We start from the raw sequence: 24366 nt of genomic DNA on the forward strand, positions 1-24366 counted from the left end.
GATCCAAGTGCAGTGTGTCATTGCTTAGCAAACCTTCTCTGAGCTGGAGAGACGTCCAATTACTTTTAAGGTGGAATTCTGCAAGTACCGTAAGACTGCAGTCCCTAAGAGCAGGGTCTTCCCACCACTGCAAACCATCTGTGATCCTTCGCTGCAGAGCTACTGTGCACAGCAAGCTACATCTCACAGTACAGCTGTCACAGACATCCCACTTTCATCTTCCAGACAGCGGTTAAGTTTGAAAACTACTTTATTTGAAATTAAAGCTCTATTTGAAGTTGCCATTTTCCATCACTAGTAACATTCAATCAAATGTGATCCTCTGTGTGTGTGTAGCCATCCTCTTTTTCCTAAATGTGTATGTCATGATTCTGCCAATGCCTAGAAAGAAGAGAATTGGGCAAGGTGAGGGAATTCACTGCTCCTGTTGAAAAAACTCCTTTAGAAATCTTAAGCTGGTTTGGTTGGAGGGAAGGTGGAGTCCAAATTACTGAGACTCTGTCTTGGCATGAGAACAGCCCACCCTGAGAAGTAGGGCACTTGTTTCCTCCAAGCAGAAGTGATTTTGCTATGACTGTCTGTGAGCTCTGTGAAACGGTGGACTCAGCAGATATTATAATTTGAGGATAAAGCACATAAGCAAGTTACAATGAGAAAAGCTTCATGCGTGACCAGAGCCTACTGATATCTTTGAGTGAGGGCCATGAAGCTACCTTGATTTTATCAGGGGCTAGGAATACAAGGTTGCTGCTGAGGAACTGCTGTGTTGCAAATTCAAAACCTGACTTGCCACTTGGAAAGTGTTTATATGCAACACCCTTAGGCAATTTCTTTATCAGGAACCCACTCTTTTCAGGAAAGTCTGGAATGGTGTGCTTTACTTAACTGTGTACTTGACCCATAGAAAACTCTGGGACTTGAGCATGTTTTAATAAGTAAGACAGTCCAAAGTCAATCTAACATAATCTGCATATGCCTATGTTGCCTCTGCTGTGTTACTAATAAAATGTGTAACCCTTGGAGCAGTTCCAGGTTCAGATTCTGTCTCTTTTAGTGAAATCTAAAGACTGTTTCTTGCTGCAAGGTTCTTCTCAAATCTTTTTATGACCTCTCTTCCACATTTGGACCATGGACAGGAAAAAGGAAAAGAAAAGAAACTAGTTTATGAGCATTTATTCTGTTGCTGGTACTGACAGAAAGACCTGTGATAGTAACTGGACTTGTTCCTCTCTAGGGATCTCCAAATCCATCCTGTCTGGTCATTTTTTTGCAGGACCACAAGCATCCCAGGAGGAAGGTGCATTTACTAACAAACCTAAAGTCTCAAAACTGCCTCCAGCCTCATCAGCCAGATGCTTTTGTGCCTTTAGCTAATAGCTTTTCTTGCAGCAGAGCCTTGTTCACCAAAACTGTAGGTGATGGTTGGCTCTTTTCCTGAGCAATGCAGCAACATCTCAGTTGTCTGTGCTCACGGCCAGTGCAGATCCACATGCACCAGATGTGGTGAGAGCTGCTGCTGTGGCTCAGTGCCTCATCTCCAGCTGCAGCAGCCCCAGAAGCCTGGGGAAGGGGACTATGGAGACAGCAGAGAAGACCCCTTTCCTTCAGCTGCCCTCCACCTTAGGTACGAGTGGGGGAGACGGGTACCCAATGTCTTAAGAGAGTGAAAATGTAAGATTAAAATCCCTCGTAGTTATCTGATGAGCACCAGAGTTCATGAGCTGTGCAATCTCACACGAGTTTTTCAGATAACTCAATAGTGTATTTTTTCCCTCTCTTACTTCCTTAAACACACAGTCACATCAGGGAGTGCTGCACACTGCTGTAGATGCCTAAGAGGCATTCTGGAAGAAGTTTTAGCAGGAGGAACCACATTCTCATGCACATATGATCCTCACCTCACATAACCCTTTATAAGCACCATTGCTTGTAACAAAGTTCTTACACAATCCACATTATTACAGGCAAGAGGGAAGGAGAAGGTGGAAGGAAGGCTCTATGGAGACTAGGCAGTCTTTGCCTACCTTTGACATACGTGTGAAGATTTGAGGTGTCTGTTTTCCCTTCTAACATACAGTCTGCCCTGCCTGATCCCAGTCAGTGGGTAGAGGGGCACTTCCGTGCTGGGCTGTGATCAAGAAGTGGCTTGGCTGCTATGCAGGGAAGACAGTGAGCACAGCAGATGTGGAACAACAACTCCCTGTAGCAGTTGTGGCAGTTTAGATGTGTCCTGGCCAGTCTTATTCTGTTCTGGCCACTGAATCAAGAACAACAGTTCAAGAGCCAGAGCTTTTGAGCTGCAAACTAACCTGCAGCTTGGTGTCTTTGGTTGTCTTCTGCTACAGTTTGCACTGCTAGAAAAACCTGATATTTAAAAATCAGTGCCTCTCTGAAATTACCTGCCTTTTAATTTGACTTGAAAAATATCAGCCTTGCATATCCAGTCTTTGGAAAAGCAGAAAGTGTCAATGAAGTAGTAAATATGAGGTGCTAAAATAAATCTTTCATTATTAGTTCCTTGGTGTGGAATCTATATTGTATGGTAATTGCTTTTCCCATCAGCTCTAAGGAACGTTGCATTTAAACCACATTAAAAAATTAATTTCTGTCCTGCCCAGTGGTGACAGATAAAAGTGATTATTCTTGATACCCTGCCTCCCTGACCTGACTTTGGAGTTAACTCAGTTTTTAACATAGTTTTGACTAAAGAGGAATCTTCTTTCCAACTTGAATTATTCTGTGTTTCTCTCCTGCTGAAGGTACTAGATGCACCATTACTTAGTGATGCAGGTTTTATTAGTGCTTTGGAGCATTAGAAGAAATGCTGCAGTATTCTTTTGCCATGCTGTGACACAGGCATGAAATGCAGAAAGATTTTGGTGCTTTGAACTAAAATCACAGACGCAGAAGTATTATTTGAATGAATAACAGTAGCCAGCCCAAGCTCTATACTAAAATAGGAGAAAGAATGGTAAAGCTTTATTTATTATTTGGCAAACACAAAGGTGCTAGAGCTACAATGAGAAAAGTGAGGGTTCAGGCTTGGTCAGTGACAGGTACAACTAGATCTGTTTCTACAAAACTGAGTTGCATGAAAGTAATGTCATGTGGTTTTATTGGAGTATCTGTGCTGTTTAAATTCCCATGTCTGCAAAGGACTGGCTCATGGGCAGCCAGTTTTTACCCCACTTTGAGGGCAGAAGGAGCATGTGAGGGTTTTATCTCACAGCACTTCACCATTTAGATGCATAGGAGAGATTCCATCCCATATTACTCAGGACTATGGCCAGAAGTAAAGCTTTGCGTTTTTTGGGGCTGGTGAAGGAGGCTGAGTGTGTAATACTGAGCCCTGAAATCCTCCATACACAAAGCAGGTATGGCAGTAGCAGTACCACTAGCAGCAGCAATATATGTCTGCTTCCAAGCTAATGAACTGCATCGTGGCATTTCACCATGATAAGTGTTTTTCATGACAGCTCATATCATCCCTGAGGTCACACACTGTGAACATATTTACCATATTTTATTGCACACTGTCTCAGTGTGATGCTGGCAGTTCTGATAAAGCAGAGTGGCTTGGATGAGTCAGGGAGGCTGCATGATCTGGGAGCTGTAAATTGAATTCAATTGCAGATTACTTTTCCTTTCATCTTTGCAGCATCATGGGTTATATATATATATATATATATATATATATATTCAGAAACATAATAAAGGCCTCCCAAATCTTCAAACTTTGAAATGCAGGAAATTTTATACATATATATATATATATATATATACTTACTTTTTTACTTGCTATATATAAACTTACTTTTATGTATGTGTGTATATATATATATATACATACATAAAAGTAAGTTTCCTACATTGTCAGTTATCGTAAAAGTTTGAGGGTGTGAGGTGCTTTTATTATATTTTTATATTTATTTATATTATATTTTTATATTATATTTACAGAGACCTTGGTATTGTGGAGGACAAAGCTGCTGAAAGACTGCTTCATAAGGGGCAAAGATATATCCTAGTCAACTTTTTAGCTCAGAGATACTATCTTCTTTCAGAATAATGTCTATGGTGAAGGCTGGAGTTGATTTGTCAAGTTTTCCTGCTATTAATGATATTTTGTGTAGCTCCATTCCCTTGATGTTCTCAAAGTGTTTTGATTAAGCCTTTTGAACTACCTTTCTGAAAAAACAGGAAAGGTTAAAACCCTTTCCACAGTGGGTCCAGTGATCTGCTCAATGTTCACCAGTACTTCAGGGCTAGAAAGAGATTTTAAACTTCAGCATCTAGACTGGAATTCAAAATCCTACTCCAGTCCTGGGAAAGTATACATTTTCCCAACCTTTTCTTCCTGCTCCTTCCCTACAGAGATGTTGGTTCAGCTTCTACTTTGTGTAGCTCCTTTCATGTGAAAGGGAAGCTACTAATCAAGACACTGTGATACTGGAGGATATTGCAGAGCAGTTTTCACTTGGAAGTAGTTGTAGAAAATTCTGATATGATACCACCTGGAATATTGCCATGGAGGAAAAAAGTTCTCGCTGTAGTGCTATTTTTCCAAGTTAACATCAGCCTTTGAATTGCTTTTGTAATAACTTCCTTCCAGCATATGTATTATTAAATTTTGGATTAAATAATAGAAGCAAACAGGAAAAGCAAAACTTAACATCACAAAGTCTCTGAGGAAAGGGTAAGAAAGCTGCACTGAAACATTAGTAAAGAAACAACTGAAACAAGTTTTCTCAGTTTGGGAAACCATCTAAATGCCATGATGGCTATTTTCATTCAGTGAGTCTGAGATCTGTTATTTTGAAAACTTAATTTTCAGATAATCAGCAAACAACTGCGTTGTAGATTAATCATCATTGCTAGATCAAATAGCCCCCCAAAACTGCTCAAAAGCAACAGTCACAAACCTTTGTGACAAACCTTCCCCAAATTCCCTTTGAGTAGGGAGAAGTTGGATACTGGAAAAGAGTTGAGTTTGCAAGAGGAGGCATCTTCATCAACAGCAGAGTTTGTACAAACATCCTGGAATGGCTACCCAGAATATTCTGCTGTTAAATAACCCAAGAACCAATTGCCATCATTGCAGACTTCCACAGATCTCTCCACAGATGTAATTTCAAATAGATTTACTGAGGGTCATTTAACCAGTTCTGATACAGCCATTCATCAAATACAGGCATAAGGAACCTGGTAACCTGACTATTACATACATATTGTAAGAAGTCATGCACTATTTATGAACACAAATTGATGCTTTTTTTATTGTTGTTCTTCAAACCCACTAAAATTGAGCAACCTCTTCTATGGTTTAATTCTAATCGAATTCAGGCTTTCGTCAGAGCAGATGTATAACTGCTCCTCCCCAGCCTGCTCCATGTACTATAAAAGCTGCCCTGTTGTAGTAACTCTTACCTTTTATGTTAAAATACTCAATACCTTAAGTTGTGATTACAGTGACCCTTCCAGGATCCTTACAATAAGGAAAAGCCAAGTTGGAAATGTTTGCCATTACAGTTTCACATGTCAGGACAGGGCATGGTACCTTTCCAATCACGTTACTGCTAAAAGCAAGGTGGTTTTTCTGAGTACTTTCTGCTAACAAAGTCTGTTCTTATTGCTGATGGTGCTGTTACCACTATCTCTTTTAGCAGATAAGCTTGAGATCCATACCAAATCTTTAGCTCCAGTCCTGTATTAAGCCTAGACGCTCAGGCTACAGTATCTGAAGGTGAAGCTGCCAAAAGAAATTAAAAAAGCCTTGAGGATACAGGAAATTCAGGGGGCACTGATTCAGGAAAGAGCCAGATGCTTCAGGCTGAGTCAGTGCTGAACCTCCTCACAGATTTGTAGGCAGCATTTTGCCATGACCTTTTTATAAGTTGAGCTGAGTAATCCCCTTTTCATCACTCATCCTTCTTGCACACTCACATGTGTGTGTGGGCTTTAATATAAAATTTTATATTAAATAATACCATAATAGTTATATTTAGTCTTTGAGCTAAATTCACACCTTTCTATCTCTGTGCTTTTGTTGTTTCCCACCTGATACAGCAGGAGACCTTTCTTGGAAAAGCAGTCATCACCAGATCATCACAGACAGAAATGTTCTAAACCTTTGTGACTCCTCCAGAAAAAAACTTTTTCTCCAGTGGTCTCATTAAACATTTGAGTGCAATTGCTACTAATCTTAATACATAAGGAATTTTGTATATGATAAATTACCCTTTCTGTCTTTCAACTTGTTTTAAGTTTGGCCTCAAAATGTGTAGCTTCAGCTGATTCTTGAAGCATTGAGAAAGTCTGCTGAAATAAAACAGGGAGGAAAAAAGTAGAAGTTACAAAAAGCAATCAAAGTATTATTGAGTTTCTTTTCGTAATCTGAGAAGAGATACAACAGAGGCCTCAGCCCCATTTGTTTAATTTTGAAAGTCCAACACAAAGCTTGTTTCCATGTAAGGACTGGTTACTTTTGTTTCAGTTTAATTCATGGGATACCTTTTAGAACCGGCCACAGCCGACAGATGTAGCATTTTTAAAATCCATGGACTACTGACCTGGGGCTTAATATGGGTGACAGGTTCCAGGGGTGTGACTGTAAGTGTCTGACTGAGCCATGTTAAGGGATCAGCTGTGATGCTTGTCATGCGGACTATGTGTTGTGGATGGAGAGTGGGTTTCACTTTCAGAGAATTTTGGTATCATTGGAAAGTCCTCACATGGCTTTCTTCAGCCATAGTCTGTGACCAACAGCTCATAGCATCACTGTGAAATGCTGGAGGGGAAAATCTGAGCTAATCACTCATAATAACTCTGCACAGACCCATGGGGTAAGTTTGAGGTCAGGGCTGAACTGATCTTTTGTGCGAGAATGGCAGTAGCTGTAATTCACTTGCTGGTCATGGGAATGGGTTGAACCAAAGCCTTTTTTTTTTTTTTTCTGAGGTAGATAAGGGGAAAAAGAGCTGACAATGTGACTTAGAAGTATCTCAGTTTTACATGCAAAGGACCCTATCTATGCATGACCTTTCAGGCCTATGCAAGTGAATGCTGAGTAGGAACACTCAGAGCTCATGGTGTTTTATTCCAGTTTTGTGCTTTATTTTGTGTAGGCTTCTTTGTGTCAAAATAAAATCTAAAGAGTTCATAATGATTTTGCTACAACAGTCACTGAAGTCAGATGCTGTCTGGCAGCCCATGTTATGTGGGAAATGAAATGAGATGCCTACTTGATCCTTTTTGGCCATGTGCTTTTTGAATTTGGATAGTTGGAGTGACACTGAAACCCAGCTCCCAGCACCAGCCATCCATTTTACATTCTAGTCATGAGAATTATTTCTCTATACTGTTTTTCTGTTGAGATGCTGCAGATTGTGGGGGGAAGAAGTGGGGAGAGAGGAAGAGAAAATCTGGGGAAGGGGCTTCTGCACCCTGCCACTATAATTCATTGCCATCTGACTTTCTGGATTTTCAGCCCCGCTCAGCCATCCATCACTCTTCATGTGACTGTCACCTTATATCATTGTAATTAGCCAGTCCCAGAGATTTGGCAGTGGAAGTGAAAAAGTCCCAGAAGCTCTCTGCCAATTTAAAATTAACCCCGTCATTACAGGACAGATTGTCCTGCTCCAGAAGTAGCTCCTTGGCACTTGCACTGAGATAATAGCATGGTCCTGCAGTGGTATCCAGCTCCTTGACTCCCTCTACTTTGTGTTATGAGTAGAAAAGTTGTCCATTTTTTTTAAGTTGCAGAGTTAACAAGTCAAACCAATTGCTGCTAAGTTGGAGTTTCAACTATTTGTTGTTGACAACTTCATGTTGTAATCACCTGTTGTTAATAGTTTTTCTTTAATTACCTGTTGTTGATGGTTAGAAATCCCTCTTCGTCGGGTATCCCTCTGCTGCTTCCTGGAAAATGACACCTGGGACTGTGAGGGGGAGGTGACATTGAAGCTGGTATGCAAATGAGGAAGCCCCTCACCAAATCCAGCAAGAAAAACCCCTAAAACAATGAGCCACCATGGAATTAAGATACCTAAGTGATGGCTAGAGGTGAGGAACTGAATCCAGTATATGCTAAGATCCTTTTTACTTTTCACCCTAACCTAAAGGATGTCGGCTAGAAAGAGGACCTCGAATGTCAAACTGAAGAACTGGAATCTCCTGGTGCTCTCATGATGACAGAAGCCCCAGCTCTGCCTGCAGACCAGCGGACACAGCTGCACTCATCCTCCTCCTCCTCCGTGCCACTCCTGGGAGCAGCAACGGCGTGTGCGTGACCCGTCGGTTCTCCCCACCTGAGCTGATTTTTAATAAAGGCATTAAAAAAGGAGAAAGATCTCCTGCCCTATTTATTTCAGTTTGTTGTCCTTGTGTCCTCCCAGCTCTCATGCTGCTTCACCCGTCTTCCTCCCTCCATGCCACCCCTCTTTGCTGCCTATGAGAACTGAAGCTACTAATGAGGGTGCTCAAGCCAGCAGTCCCAGTCCGTGGGTGGATGATAAATTCAGCTTTCTGTGGTTGTGCCAATTGAGGGCTGACTGCTCAGCCTCAGAAAAGACCTTGCTGTTCTGTCTCTGTTCTTCCCATCCTTCTGGGACTTATCCCCCTGTGCCAGCACTGCAGAGTAGAGAGCCACCAGGGTCCCTGCCCGTTTGTGTGGCCATTGGTTCAATCTGCTGTCTAAGACTCCCTGTCTTTGTTGCTGGCAGTGTCTCAGCCAGGTGGACGAAAGCTAGGTCAGATCTGCCTTCTCATGCTACAAGCTCCTCACCTTTGCTTATAAACTTTCTCCAAGTGTGATTGGCAGATGCTGTTGTCAGGCGCCTCTTTACATGGCATTTACAGATCTTGCTTCATTGTCTTTTAAGCAGGGGGTGGCTGGAGGTCATCCTTGTTGCTTTCTTCAGCTAATTAGGTGCAACTCCTGCTCTGCTGCTGTACAGGGGTGACAGCACTGACAGCTCACTGGAAGATTGCCTTCCCCTGGGAAATAGCTCGGGTTGCAGACAAAAAATTGAGATATGGAGATTGTGACAATATCTGATGCCCAGTCTCTGTGGTCATTCTATCTGTTCAAACAAATAGAACACAGTCAGGTAATGAAGGTCCTGATGGTCGTGCAGTTCAGCTGGGTAATGAACTGTTTCAGTGAGTGTGACAGGCAGGTTTGACATGGCCTGGGCTCAGATACCATTCTGACAGAGTTTGCATATAATCAAACATGTATTTGCTTAACCCATTCTGCACCATTCTGTCAAGGCACAGCTTTTTTCACTCTGACGTTCACAAAAGCTGGCCCCCTAGTCCTTAAGGACAAGGTGATGCCTATTTTTTTTGCAGTAGTTCTGCACTGCCATGATCAGTTCTCATCCACGGTGTGCTTTTCTCCATCGCCTTGCTCTTGCAAGCAGTTATAAAGACCTGTTTTGCTACAAACTGTCTACTATTAATTTAACCTCTCTGGGAGGCTGGGCCAGAACAGCTTCTGCTCATCGCCACAAGAAGCGTAACTGAGAGCCCCTGAAACATGATTTTGCTATCTAGTCTATATTTGCTTAAGCCATGAAGTTTCTGAGCCTGCTCTCAACCTTCAAACATTTGCCTTTGCACCACACAATTTACTGAGCCTTATACCAACCCACATGGCAGGGCATGTTTATGTGAGCGCTCCTGTGTTTTGTTGGTGTGCCTGACACCACGCTAGATACCAGCAGTAACTGTGCTCACTGAGAAGCAGGTAAGTGCCCACAAAGCTGTTACTGCCTTAAGCTTTTCTAATCACATCAAATTCCCATGGTTTGCCAACTACATCCACAGAATAATGTATCCTTTTCTTTGTGCTACATTCTAGCTTATTTTATTGCATGGAGAGCTCCAACAACTTTATTAGGGCCGTATGTTCTCTGTGTCTCTTCTCAGCTTTAGTACATTTACAACCGCTGCTCATCGTGAGAAAAGGTTGCATGGAGGAGTAGACTTGAGGGTGCATAACTTTGGTGTTATGTGGTTTATGTGCATAAATGAAGAGAAAATACTTGCCAGTAAATGGAAAGATAGACATGGAAAGAACAAAAAAGAATTAGCAGAACTCTAAAAAATCTCTGGAAGCAAAGTTGTGTATTTGGGGTATTCATAAGGTGAGGCATGACAGGCACTAGGGAATAGTCTGTGTTGCACCTCATGACTGCCATCAAGGGAATATGACAAGATTAGGAGGAATTTCTGCTCATCACTTAAATGCCCAGCTACATTTTATGTCCACACAGTGCAATGCGAAGTGTCAGCACTCATTGGTTTAGGAGCTCACGATTTAAGCTAACTGGAAATGTTTGTGGATAAGTCTTGCATTATGGGATTGAGCTGCTTCTGTAACCATACCCAATGACTCTTCCTGGTGAAGCATGATAAATGGAAGAGTTTTCTTCAGCAGAGATCAGGTACTTGACTCTGGCCAGGAAATAAAGGCCAGAAGTTGCTATTCTGCTAAGCATGGGAGGCAACATCACACCATCCTTAAGTTGCAACAGGTACAGCATAGTTCAGGTTGGAAGACACCTCTGGAAGTTTCCAGATCAACATCTTGTTCAAATCAGGGTTGGCTGAAGATCTGACCAGATTGCTCACAGCTTTATCCAGTCTTGAATATCTCCAGGGATGGAGAACGCACGCCTTGTCATTTTTCCACCTGCAGACAGAAAGCATGAGTTATACAAGTGCAATGTAATATCTTTGTGACCAGAGGAACTTGGTAACAGAATCAGAGCTGCTGTTACTCTGCTACTTGAGCACTCCTTGCTCTGTAGCTCTCTTTATCACTCTACCCTTCAAAGCATGATGTTGTAAATAGTGTATTTTTCACTTTAGGAGGCGTGTCCTGTCTCTGTGCCATTAGAATGCTTAGCAACATGGATGCAGATGCATGCCACACATGCAATGAAAGTCAGACTGTCTCTCAGCCTATATTAGGCACATTTCCCAGCTCTCACATCATAATTTTTATGATGAATTCAAAACCCAGCAATTAAAAGGAGTGCACCAGTGTTCTTTTATGTCAGCAATGGGTTAGACTAATTGCCTTTGAAACTATCAGTGTCCCTAGCCCAGTAGTGCTGCAGCTCTCCAGATGGCAACCTTGCACCCAGTAAAAGAACTGTGTGTATTGCCTAAAACCCTTTTTATATCATCCTTCCAACAATATAATTGTATATTTAAACCATCTTCAGAATATCAACAGTTCAGCAGGAGTTGCTGGTTTAGTAAATCCTGGAATCCCTGGTTAATAAATCTTGACACACCGGGTTTAGTCATAGCTCAAGATAACTCTGCCACTCTACTGTTCTGAATCCTTAAACAAATTGCTTTGTCTCTTCATATTCCTGTTTGGCCTTCTGCTCATTTTTGGTATTTCTGGCCTAATGCTGTAAACTCAGTTGTTAAGTTACTGTCTTATTATGGATTTGACAATTGACATCTTGCAACCCCAAGCAAATACCCATGTTCTCCAGCTATTAACTATTATTGCTTGCTTCTTGCTCTCTGTCTTTTCACAGGTGAACTCACAGTTTTGTGCTGTTGTGGGAGAAAATAGGGAAAAAAACTACCAACCATTCAGCAGAAAACAAAAAGTAGTTTCTTAGCCAGTGGCTATTAATAACTGCTATGAACCCATCTCTCTTAATATACAATTTCCTGACAGTAACTGAATTTGGCATTTGCATTTGCTTTTATTTCTTCCAAAAGCCCTGTGTCATTTTTTCCCAATTTAAAGTGCTTTTGTACTCTGAAAATTGTTTTTAATATTGGCACTATGGGGCTCTTTATTTATTCTGTCAAGTTTACTCAGAGCAAAAACATGTGGCTTGACAGCAAGAAACTCTCTCTCTGGCTTTTGTGATCTTTGGATTATGGTGGAAAAGACCTTTGCTAACTCATAACACTGCGGATGTCAGGATCTTCATGAACTGTGCAGAAGTGATGGAGAGTGATGAAGGAGAGCGTGACGCACAGCGCTGAGAATAGACAGCGCAGGAAAAGCAGAGACAGCAGGCTTCTCTCCCTTCTCCCTCTCTCCCTGCTTCAGAGGATTTATGACGTAACAAGCTTTGCCGTGAGTTGAATACGAAAAGAATTTCTCCTAGACTGTAGTACAATCAGCATTTTTGCTGCATTGGCTTCATTGCTTCGCTTCAGTACTCTAGTGAGCTGACTGGCAAAATCCCAAGCTGCATGCTAAGATTCCTGCAGCACTGCAGGCAAAAGAGTGCCCAAGCTGCAGAAATAATGAATTTATGTAACTCATAAGTGCCCTTCACTTAGTCAGAAGATTCCCTGAGGAACAGCAAAATCCTAGAGAGGATGTTGCCAACATTCCTTTGCTGTCATCCACTGCAGAGGCAATAATTTGCATATAGTTACTGCTCAACGAATTCCCTGATACAGTCTCTGCTGTCCACACCAGAGCACTGCTGGCTGCTTTCATACACAACACACAGATCCAGATGCCTATAAACATGAGGCCAGGATGATGGGATCATTTATCTTTTCACTAAAATGAAACCCAATCAGAAAAAGCAATTTCATTGCTGTATCTACATCTCTTACCAGCTTACTCTATCCTTTACTGTCTTTTCCTTGCAGTCTGAATACGAGGCTCTCGAGTAAGGTTATTAGATGTTCACAGTGCTGAAGACAATGAGAGCATCAAGGATCTTGGTCTTCCTTCATCAATCACTATCAAAATCACATCAGCATTTATTTGTTTACACTGTGTTCTTTCTGTAGGAAGGTCTGCTGAGACCTCAGTGGTAGTAAGAAGAGAGTGCTGTTTTCTCAGCCATGCTTCCTTTTAAGAATATAAATGGCATAGCTCTTTATGGCACCCAAAATGACATTTTTCCACAGATACCAGTGAATATTTTTTGAGTTGGCTTTTTCCTTTTATGCCTAATTGATACTTTTTTTACACTGTATATTTAATAGCTTTCTGGCACTTTCCATGTAAGAACCTCAAAGTACAAAATTATTGTATCTATTTTACAGATATGGGAATCTGAGGAAAAGCATGGAAAGGTTCACCTGTCATCAAGGTCATACACTGAGTTTATAACAAAACTGGCATTTTTAAAAATCCTAGCTGTTCATCACCATTTCTTTCCCTCTTTTTAGCCATTCCCATTCTCTGTACCTTCTCTCCTTCCTGTCTTCCTTTTCTGCTACCATTTTGCCAATGTCATGTCCTCTCTTTCAGCAGGTCTTATCCCTGAAAGTGGGATTTGTTTTCCATATTTCTGAATGTGGATCTGATACTGAAACATTTCATATGCCATGCAGACTCGTTTGCTGCCAGTCCTGCTTCTCTTTCAGATGCTAACAGCTAGGAAATTCCATAGCAAACTCCCAGCTATTACAGGGACCTTGGACACTGCCAGTAATTCTCCTTTCTCCTGTTATTTTTTCTGTGGCCCATTGTAGTGTTGGATTTTAACTTTTTTATGGGTCATTAGTATTTTTCTTTAGAAATAGGCCATTCTGAAATGTTGTGGAGCATGCAGTGTGTACAGACTCGAGAACAGTTTTCCATGGGACTTTCTGGACTCAGTATCATTTGTATGACTGTGTGCAGCAGTATGTGGTGATGCAGCCCCTCTTTTCTCAGCCTCTATTTCAAACAAAATATTTCTCCACGTGGTTATTTTAAAAACTTCTGGACAATATACTCTGTGAAGTCAGAATAGCCAATTCAAAATTCTGATTTGTATTGATGTGGGCCCTCTTTATGTTTTAGACACTGTGTAAATGTCTTTTCTGGATAGATTTATTATCTTGTTTTTAATACATTGAAACAAGGGGCAGCTGTTAAGGAGGAGGGGAGGCGCTCTGCCAATGTGAGGACACCAGGGGAGCTGTCTGCCCATTTCAATAAGAAACGAACAATTTTTCTTTTGCTTTCCACTCCTCCCTCCTTCCTAGTGCTCCTGCTCCCTTACATTCACTCCTGGAGAGAAGTAGGAGTTCAGTCTCCAAACTGAATCAATTCTTGCTGCCTTTGCTGAGACTGTCATCAGAGCAAGGTTAAGTGTCACAACAATGTTTTTGTGTTGTGAATAGCTTCTCCTATCTGCACTTGCTTGATATAAGCAGGCTTGTAACCCCTTTCCTCTTTTTCCTGCTCAATGCTACATACACACTGCAGATCACTAAAGCTGGAATTACTTGGCTTTACAAAGCTTCCCTAAAATGACTTGTCTCTCCGTGTCTCTCTCCTAAAAGCACCACAAGATCTCTGAAACCCTGTTGTTTGTCTGAGTGTGCTCAGAGGAAAAAAATCTTTATTTTAAAGACCTATTTTTCTTCTCACTTGTTTTACATCTACTACCAGTTATCTGTATGAACAAGGCATGGCAAAACAGCAATAAGAAAGAGTAACTCCATACTGATAAGATGGCTACTAGTTGATCTGCCTTTACAGCATGTTCCAACTAGCTCTACGCAAGAAAACCATCAGTGACTGGAGTAACAACATGGCTGGGAGAGTCCCAAGGGATTTAGCCAATTCCAAGTGGATCAGCAGCCTCATATAAGATGGTCTGGTACTGGTGGAAATTACAGTTTTCAGCTGGGACAAGAAATGCACTCCTTACTGAGCTATTTTCCACAAGAGTAGAGACTGTCACAGTGTCTGTGCTACTTCTTGCAAGATGCTAGTAACATTCTGTCCTTCTCAGAATTTCCCAAGTACTCTTCATTTGTAGAAGCAATCCTCTCTTCTTTCTGTCCTGAGCTCCTGCTAAGTAAATAGTAGTTACTCTCCTGGTGGGAAATTTACCCTGTGTGTGGAACAGAGAGTATACTGGAAATAGCAAGTGTCAGCCATGATGTTTGATGGGATGATAAAACTTGCTCCTGTTGCTTAAATGGCATCATTCCTATGAAGAAAATTATAGCCTAATGGTGGAGTATTAATCTGATGAGAGGAACTTCTCATCAGCTTGGAAATCCATGTATGGTTGACAAAACATCATCTAAAGTTGGCCCCTTGTTCCCCCTTAAAGTTTTAAGTGCACTTCAACTTTTGAAGCTAACCCATTCTGCTGGAGGACTGCCCAGTCTTGCTTTGGCTTGGCTCTTTCTCTGGATTCCTGCCACATAAGAGACGTTAGCTACTTTGGTTGTGTTTTAGAAACATGGAAAATGTGGCTCATATAAGCTTATGATAATGGATTGCTGGACTTTTCAGGCTGATGTTGTGTTTTGTGTTCTGCATTTCATGCTCAAGAATTTCCCTTGTGTAAACTTCACCCCTGTTGTTTCTTTGCAAAAAGAAGTCTTTTGGAGAGGGGAGAGGATTTACCAAGAATAGGGAGGGAAAGTGGTTTGCCATGAAATGTGTGACATATTCTGTACTTCACTGGAGCTTTGCAGCAGAATCCTGTTTTGCTGCTCTCTGATATCCTCTTTTGCTCTACATTTGACTGATGTTTGTTAATGCTTAATTACCAGTCTGCACTGCTGTTTGAACCATCTCATGACTTGTTGAGGTTCACTGACCATCACATTGCCATCCACAACCACCTTGGTTTTGTATCATCAGAGAGAAGAAAGCTGTCTGACAGAAGCACTTCTTACTGGAGCTTCCAAACAGACAGCCACCACAACTCTTATCTCATTGTAGCTAAAGATATGCTCATGAGGTAAAAGGTGAGAAAAAGGCTATTTAGTTAGTAAAATAACATATGTATTTATATATCCTACTGCCTATTTAGATTTAGGTATCCCTTCAAAAATTAGAGACCATCAAGGATTATGAGCAGATATTAAAGTGCATGATTTTATTGTGAGGCCCTTGGGCACAGGGCAAGTTTCTCTCCACGTCTCAAGAAGGGGCTCCCCACCACCCCAGCACTCACCTGCATGAGTGTGGTTGTGCTAAGGCAATGTATGGCTTCACACTTTCACTTCTCCTTTCTTCAGGTGTCTGCCAAAGGTATGGCAACATCTTGGCATCAGACTGGCTGCAGGGAAGGAGGGTTGCTTAAGAGCTGCAGAGCTGACTTGTGAGACAGTTCATTTTTTGTTTGGCCTTTGCTTCATTCAAATGCTTTGGCCATTTTTTGTTAGTTGAGCAATGTCAAACTTCTCAAGAGGACATTAAGATATGAGCACAGGCAAGAGAGGTGAAATGCACAGCTCCTGTCCCATGATGGGCTCTAATTGCTCTAAAGAATTACACACTTTGTCAAGTCCTGTTTGTAAGTCCTCTCTTGGTTCAGCCTATTTTTCAGAAGGGGAAAGTGAAGATGAACTGCTTAATTTGCATAGCACTTGGAGACAAAAATTTTCAGAAAAATTAAGGCCTTGACATGGTGATTTTTATATGCATGTGGATGTCTTGTCAGCCCATGGTTGTCCTACAGAGACAGCATTTCCCTGAATGGCTAGGTTATGCCCATGTGCACAGAGTGTATAAAGTGCTTTTCATTTCTGATAAGATGAAATGCCCTTAAAATAAGCCCTGTCCCCACAAAAATCAAGAGCAAAGCTTCCAGTGACATCTGAGGGTGCAAAGTATTACAAAACCTAACCTTCTAAAAATGACTGAAGTCTGGACAGGCCAGATTTTTCTAAGGTGCTAGTAATCTGCTGTACAGAAGAATCTCATTTCTTAGCCTTGTTTGCTGTACAAACACCTTTTGTTTTAGGAGCAGGCTTCCCATGCTGATCAGATCAAGAACTGATCATTTGACAATTTGAAAATTGAGAATTTACAGCTCAATGGAATGAGACCATAATGCTCCTGTTTAGGTACTGGAGAGTGTCACAGAAAAATCCTGAAGCATCTGTCTGAAAAGATTAGGGAGAATCCCAATTCCAGGTCTGGAATTCAACTACCCTGCTAGTTTTTCATTGTTCATATTCCAAGCCTAAACTGGAATCCAGACAGAGGCATATGGTCATTCTGCCTCTGAAGAAGATCTGAAACTGCAGGCTGGCATTTCCCTGGCCTCAGTCAGAGCTGTTCCTACTGCTGTGTTTTGTGGCACCAGCCCATTTCAGCAGCAGCATTAGGTTAAAGGATACCCAGAGGCCTCCTTGTCAATCACAAAGGAGTTCAGCTTTACTCCCAGACACATCATTCCTGCCCACAGCCAAGGTCTGAAATAAAGCTGGCCGAGGAGAATTGCTCAGACATGCAGGTCATGGGCAGGCCAGGGTTTGTGCTTGGAATGAGTCAGCCCCAGAACCTCTATGAGAGTGACATTTGAAGATGAGGGCAGAGGAAGACGGGCCATGAGTGCATCAGTAACCCTTGTGTGTGTGCACATCTAAGCTAGTCTGTGATTGAAATCCTTGCAGCTGGGTAAAAATTTTGCTTGGCAGACAATGGGGGTAGCTAGACTGGCCCTGAGGGTGGGAGGAAAGGGTAAAGGCAACTTCCCACCTGAGAAGTGCCATGACAGACACTGGACTAGATTTCATGCCCTTCCATTGATTTCTGTGCCAGGCAGCCATGGTGACTGTAGCCATACTAAAACCAAGGTTTTCCTCTCCCTCCAGGGGAAAAGAGAGGCCAGAAAAGAACCACATACACGACCTGCCTTTGGAGCTGTGCAAAGGCTGCTGCTCAGCTGAGGACCTCTGGACTGAGTTTTTCTCTGCAATGTGACCAGGTGTCTTTTGATACCTGCTGCACATGGCTGTGTGGGATTTGCTTGTGGGAATGAGAGGAAATGGCTCACTCTGTGCCAGGCAGGGTATTGCAGGAAAACTTGTGCATAAGGAGGCAGGACCAAAAAGTGCATTTCTTAGGAAATACGTTAGTCGCAGTTAACAGGATCAAGATGAGTCATGTGGACAAGAGGCAGTAATGGGACTGTTTCTGCTACTGTTTCAAATTTCCCTGTAGCTGCTTCACATATCAAGAGATCTGTGAAGGATTCGTTCCTGGGAGCAATAATGTGGAGTCCTCCTCTTGATTGTAGCAGTGTAAATCAGGAACAAGTCTTTGGAAGTGAGTGTGCATGACATAGTAAAACAGAGGTTGAAGGCATATAAATCCAAGAGCTAGGAAAGGGAAGACTAGAACATAAACTGAAATGATTGACACAAGAGGCAGTAAGAGTGCAATTCCTTCCTACAGTACTATTAACCTGACCTTAAACTTTAGGAAGAATTATTATGTAAGGACTGCTCTGCCCTGTATCCATTTTGGCTTCTGGCTGCTCTGCACCATCAGCCAGCAGGAGAACTGCTGTGAGGTGCCTGGAATCAGGGTATCCAGCAAGGCACGCTGCCCTTGTGCCAGCATATATCAAAGGATACTTATGGCAGCATGAACAGCTCTGAAGGAGCAGGCAGCAGCAGGGATTGGCGAAACCCTTTCCTTACTAACCGCACCCCGAGGACAGGCAAGCACTTGCAGGGATGTGTACTGTTTAGTCTCAATTGCTAGTTCCTATTTCTCTCAGTTCTGGATAACTGGCTGCTGAAGTAAAGGCTATTTCTAACCTCTTGGAAAAAAATTTACTTTAGCTTTCTACCTGATCATATTGGTACTGATTTTTTCCACTGTTGTGGAAAAAGGCTGGCTGGACAGTGCAGCCCAGAGCAGAGCTACATGTTCACAGAGCACCTAGGAGCAAGCCCAGAACAGCTAAGCCAGCTGGTTCTGCTTCTGTGTGCAACATATGCCATTACAAAGAGAGGGTTTGGGATGTTTGTAAGCTCTTTTTGATGAGGCAATATCTTCTTTTCCACCAAATATATGCTGTCCTAGTCTGTAGCTTTGCCTAATTTCCTATCAACAGCTTCAAGGAGACTTGGATATAAGGTGTTCACTTTTAATCCTCCGCCTGCAGGAGCTGGAGATGGGGCTTGAAGGACAGGCAAAGATATAAAACTTGTTCAAAATACGTGTTCTCCATTTCCAGTTTCCACTTCCTTCTCTTACCATATCAGGAGACGTCTATGTTTCATTTCCAGTTCTAATGGAGAACGTCTGCTAGTATTTTCTCATTGACTGCATTAATTTTAGAGAGCAATCTAGTAATTTTGTCATTCATTGTGAGCTTCTGTTCCCTCTAGTGGTGGCTGGGCTCTGTGTAAGCCATAATATATAGGGAGTTTGTTTTAGGTCTGAACCTATATTCAAGATCTGATTTACCCTCAGTCTTCATTGTTCTTCACAGATATTCACTAATAGGAAACATTTAATCCAAGCTTTGGAGTTTGGAAATAGTCTTTGTGTGGGCCTGAACTTCCCAGGACCTTTTGTGTCAAGCACCAGTCCACCAGCAGGTGTCCCAGAAGCCCAATGGTTTTCGGCACAGCAGGCACAGGATCTCTCCTACCTGGTCCTGGATCTTCTGAAGACCAGTACAGATGCTCTGCCACAAGCAGGATGCAGCGCTAAATCAAAAGCACAACGTACAAATTAAAAGTGTGTGGCTTGCAGGACTGGGTGTGCTGGAGCCAGGATCTTCACCTCACCACGTGGATATGCTCCAAGTAGCCTGCTGTTGCCTTGGTGGCTGGAGTCGGCTCTATCAGCACAGCCAGGAGAGCTTAATCCAGTATAGTCCAGAGGATTAAGAACGAGTTTCTGCAGCACAGCACAAGAAGGGGTGAGTTCAGGGATGATGTCAGGCAGATATCATATTTTGTGTCATGTTTAGCCAACATGGGACTACTGGGTTGAGATGGCTGCTTATCATTTCCCAGTGCTGCAAAGAGAGAATTGTCATTCTCATACTCCAAAAGCCCTTCATCTTTGACACGAATAAGAGCTCCATTGGGGACTTCCAGTTCTCTGTTAGCAATACCATCAACAGACAGTAGTTTCTCCAGCTCTTGCAATGGAAATGAAACCTCTGTCTAAAGGAAAAGCAGCAATAATGTTGTACTAGTTCATGATAAAAGCACAGGAGCATGTGCTAGCACCATCTAGCCAACATCCCCATCATTACAGCACCAGCTACTCTCCTCTTTTTTCCATTTTTGAGCTCGATGCAAGTAGTTGTCCTCTCTTTTCAACTACAGCTCTTACTGTCTTGTATCCTTTGTCCTCTGGCATTACGGCACATCTTCCCCCACTTCTCATTGTCTTTCAGGGAGAGGATGAGAACTTGCAGGAAACCTATTGATTATGCTGCAGTATGCGGGAGAGAGGATGTGATGTTCTGGTGGTATCCCAAACCTGAGATCCTCTGACAAGGGTGAAGCCATTCCTGCATTCTGCTTCCAATATGGGCCTGAAATAATGTGGAAATGGCTACAGTGCATGCACTGGAGAAGCTCTGCCTCAACCCAAGGCGGAAAGCAGGGAGCGGTGAAGTCACCTCTGCTGCCTGCTGTCTCCTGTTGTAGCAGCCCCAGGTACGGGTCAGCTGGACCCACCTGTCTCATTTCAAATCCATGTGACCAAAGCAGCAGGGGAGGAGCCAGATGAGCAGTAATTAATTACCTGAGGAGAGTAATCCCTGTGGACTAGGCAGTGCTGTGGGGCCAGACATCCTTGCACACTATGGAGAGCAGTACCCTGTTTCATGCCGTGGAGCCTGTCCTGGCAGCCCACCCTGTCTTGGAGCTGATCTCCTGGTCTGCTTTTCCAGGCTGTGCTCTGCCTGGGTAGTGACATGGAGGTAGTGCAGCAGTGTGTGAGCGAGGGCAGGATTTCCCTACAAGCCTCGTCCCCAGCGTGTGAAGGTCGCTGGCTCCCGGGTAAATTTCCATCAGATGCGGCACTCTCCGGCTGCGACTCAGCATTTCTGACACCCGACTGCAGCTCCTCTTTCTCATTTGATCATTTTCTTTGTAAGGGGAGCTAACAGCCGTTACTAGAGTGATTTGGCCACCATCCAACAGTGTGTATATTACTCACACATTTCCCTGCTAGCAAAAGGGGTTTTTTTTCCACTGTCTGGTTACAGCCTCTTCCTATCTTCATCATTAGATAGCTCAGAAGGTCAGTGCTAAAAGAGAAATCTTGGAGGCTTTCTTTACAACCCAGAGTAAGGGAGGGCCAGTGCTGAGGGAGAGGAAAGGGGTAAGAAGGAATGGAGGGTATGCCTGACTGAATTAATTCTTCTCTAGGATTGCCTCTGGTACAGCTGAAAACACGATCCTGGAAAATGTAATATTTATAGAAACTGTACTGCCCTGGTTGGGTAAATCTCAAGGTCATTTGATGATCACTGCAAAAGGACTGGCCAGACACTGCTGCTGTTGCCCTGGCATCATGAGACCGTGAGACCTTCAATTCAGCACTGAAATCTGCATACAAAATGGGATCGTACTACCTCTCCCTAACAACCATCTCTCCTGTAACTGCCTTAAGAAGGAAATGCACAGCCCAGCAGTGAGGAGGTTCAAAATGCCTGCACAGCTTCTTTTTTTTTTTTTTTTTTTTTCCCTCCTTTTCGTTGAGAACATTAAGAAATTAACTCTAATTCCCTCAGAGGCAGAGGTCTGCAATTCATTTCACATATAGGGCATCTCAGGAGTTTGCCTGAAGGACCAAGTGTTGGCCTGAAGCCAGTTCTTTCATTTCTGAGCCCTTTCCATTCCTTGAGGGAATTCTGCATGGACAAGCTGGATGCCAAAGTCCCCAGAGAGAAAAGAGGAGCAGAGGATTTGTGTTTTTCGCTATATCTGCTATATTCCTGCACAAAGACTAGTCCTGGCCTTATCATCAGGTGGGCACAATCCTTCCACTGCCCCCAAAATTACTAACTGTCAAAGAAATTGGTGATCATGGGGAAAGGTGAGAGCAAGGTCATGATTGCAGCTATTTCACTCTGGTCCAAACAGCTGTGCAGATCTAAAGAGTGAGGGGTCTCCACTGGAGAAAACAGAGTCAAGGAGGCACTGTCCTGAGGCACGTACAGGAGGAGGCACCTTCTTAAGCACAGAGCAACATCTTCCCTAATATTTTGTTTCTGAAGTATTTTCTCCAGTGGGGGTGCTTGCAAGTCTTTAAATTTTGTGTGTGCAGTTAATAGAGTAAATTAGGGTAATTATTTGTGTCTTCAAACATTTATTCAGCTGTTAACCAAAATTCTTGATTGCAGTAGCAGTATTTTAACCAATGCAGCAATGCAAAGCAGTAATAAAAAAAAAAAAAAAAAAAACAGAAAAAAGTCAGACTGTGACACAATGGTCTGTAATAATAATAATCTTGTTGCAACTGAAACAAGGAGCATGCAAAAACATACAGGAAAGGTGAAATCTCAGAAGAGTAACAGGCACGAGAGATACCTTTCTGCTGTTCATGACCTTGGGTCAGATTCAGCTAGGCCACACAGATGCGTGTGCCTAGCTGTACTGGAGCATGTCCTTTGGTGCTCGCTCAGCTGAGGCTGGAGGGCTTCTGTGAGCACCTCCCTGCTTCTCAGCCCTGCAGCACTCCAGAGAGCCATTCCCTTCTGGGTAACTGGAACCTGCTCTGCTTGTCTCCATGGAAATACTACAAATATCGCCTGTCTGTCAAGCTGCTCTGAGGTGGATTCAAGCCTGGTATGTACTGTCTTGGTGAGGAGTCAGTTCTGATGCAGAGTTCGTGAGTAGGCAGCTGGCCAATAATACACAGCTCAAGGGAAGTTGGGGAAAACACTGGAAGACTAACAATTCTGAACACAGTGTCTAACCTGAACCTAAGCCAAGTTCAATGGCTCATTAAACTCAGGTGACAGGATTCTGTGGGTCAAGGGGAAATGGATGAGGAAAAATGCTGTGGAAAAGCATTAACTTAATGATGCAGGTGAAGGTGAAGACTGTATGTGAACAAGCAGTGCTGTACATAAACATGTTCAAACACGAAAGGGAGGTATAGGGTAAGACAGTTTAAAGCATTTGACCTCCAAATTCCCAGATCGAACCTCCCTGCTCTAGGAAGGAAAAATTATGTATAGATTTGAAGGTGGGTGCTATAGGGAGAGCAGTAGTTTCTGGTCTCTCTGAAGATTAAAGGCTGTGAAGGGTATGAATTCCTAGCCTAGGATGGTCTGTCTTGCTAGGGCTTGTGTGAAATTGAATCCACTCTGGAGAATTCATACCAGAAAGGCTGCAGCTCATACTCATGACATTCTCAGGGATTAGAAAGATGAATTTTCATGGGCCAAATTACTTTAGAGATTCTGGCACTGTCATATCAAGGTGAATCCTATTATCCATCCGGGGTATGCAGGACAATATGAAAGCACCACTGGGGTATGGAATGGAGAGGCAGCTAACTTGCATGGGAAGAGATGGTTGAATGCATCAGTGGGAGAGAGGCCTGTGTGTACACTGTCTTGATAAACTTCAAAATTTAGGGCAGAGAACACAGGCTGAGCACAGTCTCTTCTTGTGTTCAGTGTTGTCCTAGCCATATTCGGGAGAATATAAGGCTGGCTTTTAATCAGTGAGGTCCGGCTCAAAGGGGCAACATTTGCATGATGCATCCAAAATAAGCCTCCATTAGGAACCCTACGCTGTTCCTCAACAAACTTTTTAACTTTTCTTTGAATCCTTTCAAAAGGAAAATACATTGCCCGGATTTGCCAGCTACCTTGATGATTAATGGAATGCTGAGGCATCAGGTGTCATCAGATGGCCTCACACAGGGGTCTGGTAAACAAGAAAGACAAAGCTGTAGCTCAAACATTGTGGAGGCCTTTGTCTGCTTGGTTTTTTTTTCTCTTATTTTTTAATGCTTCTTGTTGAAAAACTGTAGTGTAATAATTATTATGCTTATGTACCAACACATGTAAAGGAGGCATGAGTAAAATTCTCTTCTTAGGCCTTGTTCTTTGGCTATAGCACCAACTCCACAGTCATTTTCTCCTTCTGGATGTGGGATCAATAATAAGTATATACATTTTTAACACTAGAGCAACCATGCCAAACAGTGCCAAAGAGGCCCTACAGAGAGTGCACAGGTTAGGGGTATGTCAGGTAAGAGGAACATAATCTATTCATTCACTCCCTCTAACACTGTTTCATGCCTTTTAAATTATGAAGAAGTCACAAGAGTCTCCGCCTCCTTGCACATTTTTGAAAGAACTCCAAGCAGAATGACCTCCTTCTCTGTTCTCTTGGTGAGAGGACACCCTTCTGCCTACAGTGAAAGGAAGAAAATACAAGCATCTGCTAGTCCAGCAGACATATTTCAGCAGTGGAAGTTTACAGGTCTTGCCTGGTATTTTCCCTCTTCCTAAAGCACATGTTAACAATTTTGACCTTTCTAGTAATTTGATTCCAAAAACAGTGTTGCAGCAGCTGAGCCCTACGATGCCATTTGGAAGATTATTATCACTCTGAAATCAAAGCAAGCAGCTGCTCGTTCGAGCCTGTATGGAGATCCCCTCACTCATGCAG

General features: G+C 42.7%; 1 long non-coding RNA gene across 1 annotated transcript; it reads right to left on the minus strand.

The window, feature by feature from the left end:
• Positions 1-9918: 9918 nt before the first annotated feature.
• LOC121351622 lies at positions 9919-22378 on the minus strand. The gene is made up of 3 exons (XR_005954805.1): positions 22267-22378; positions 15921-16025; positions 9919-10699 (listed from the first exon to the last, which is right to left on the minus strand). It is a non-coding gene; the product is annotated as an uncharacterized LOC121351622 (long non-coding RNA).
• Positions 22379-24366: the final 1988 nt, after the last annotated feature.

Source organism: Pyrgilauda ruficollis, unplaced genomic scaffold (assembly GCF_017590135.1).
Source record: "Pyrgilauda ruficollis isolate IOZ18807 unplaced genomic scaffold, ASM1759013v1 scaffold17, whole genome shotgun sequence".
NCBI classification, from domain to species: Eukaryota; Metazoa; Chordata; class Aves; order Passeriformes; family Passeridae; genus Pyrgilauda; species Pyrgilauda ruficollis.